We start from the raw sequence: 1,363 nt of genomic DNA, 5'->3' as shown, positions 1-1,363 counted from the left end.
TGTGTAGCCGGCTGGACCGTGGACTTGTTACTAATTGTGAGGTGTTTGCGAAATTGATTTATAAGTACCGTGTTTCTGAACGTAGAATCGCTCGAGACTCTTGTTTTTTTTTTAATGGCTATTGACACCTTAATTTTAACTGTGTTTTATTAAAAATCTCCTTTCACGACGTTATTTGCAATAAATTGAAATTGGACTGGTTAATTTTTCTGCCCGCACACTATATTTTGTTAATTTATCTGATTATTAAGGTTTACTTACATTATTGTAACATACAGAATCAGAATAAAATAATTGTAGCTGTATTCGTAACATATTGATATCTATTAGAATTTCTAGTTATCTATAAATACTTCACTTCCACGTTTTTTATTACATACAGGAAATACTTTGTAAATCTAATCACATACTTAATACAAGTTAATTATTACCTAGCTATGTAATTAAAGCAATTCATAACAATTATTGTAATATTATTGTAATATCAGGAAAAGGTTAGCTATAAAAATGCATATTATGTAGAATTAGTCTCGTTGTTATGTACCTACTACAGAAATCTTAGCAAACACAGACTTACACAGGATTTCAGGCACACCATAAAGTTACCAACTTCATAACTAGATGGCGTTGTACATTTACGTCCCGTTTCTACATCGCGGTGTTAAGATTCTCCGCGGTCGAATGACCCTCGCGCCGTACTGTAGTGAAATCATACTTACCTGGCGTAGGGGATACCGTGATCAAGAAGGCGGTTCCCCCAGGGCGAGGTCCATCCATTGCACTGCGGATGGGTTGACCCCTGCGATTATCCCTAATGTGGATAACTCGGACGCGTAATTTTTGGTAGTGGGGACTGCGTACGCGCCGTCCCCTCAGAATTCATAAAAAATTATATAATTAGTAATAAAATAAGAATAAAAAAATAAAAATAATGTTTATTATCAAAAACGCAACTTTACATTGTGGTAGTTACCGTTGAGCCACAAACTAAGCACAGCTTGTATCTTGTGGCTCTGAGTGCTAGTTAATATTGCTTATATTATAAAGTTACATAGGTACCAAATCTTTGGAGATGAAATAATAAAGGAAATTATGAGCTAAGGATGTTGGAACTTAAATTGAGGTACATAATATAAAGAAAAAGATATTAAAACTAGGTGAATAAATCGGGCTTTTATGCTAGTTTGGTGTGTATGTGAGGGCATGTGTGAATGAGTGTATTTGTGAGGTGAGAGAGTGTGTGGTGTGTAGTGTCGGTCCGAGAGTGATAGTGTTGATGGTGTGGGTGACTTTGTAGGTATGTTGATGGTGTTGGTGGCTTTGTAGGTACTACAGCAGAGCTTCGGTTTCGACGTAAGTCAGT

The 1,363-nt window shown here is 36.0% G+C and overlaps 1 non-coding gene across 1 annotated transcript; it reads left to right on the top strand.

Moving 5' to 3' along the window:
* Window positions 1–711: 711 nt before the first annotated feature.
* LOC126056505 (U1 spliceosomal RNA) lies at window positions 712–874 on the top strand. The gene has a single exon (XR_007512132.1). It is a non-coding gene; the product is annotated as a U1 spliceosomal RNA (small nuclear RNA).
* Window positions 875–1,363: the final 489 nt, after the last annotated feature.

Source organism: Helicoverpa armigera, chromosome 26 (genome assembly GCF_030705265.1).
Source record: "Helicoverpa armigera isolate CAAS_96S chromosome 26, ASM3070526v1, whole genome shotgun sequence".
Lineage (NCBI taxonomy): Eukaryota > Metazoa > Arthropoda > Insecta > Lepidoptera > Noctuidae > Helicoverpa > Helicoverpa armigera.
Note: the sequence above shows the minus strand (reverse complement) of the source record. Positions and strands in the feature narration are given on the sequence as shown.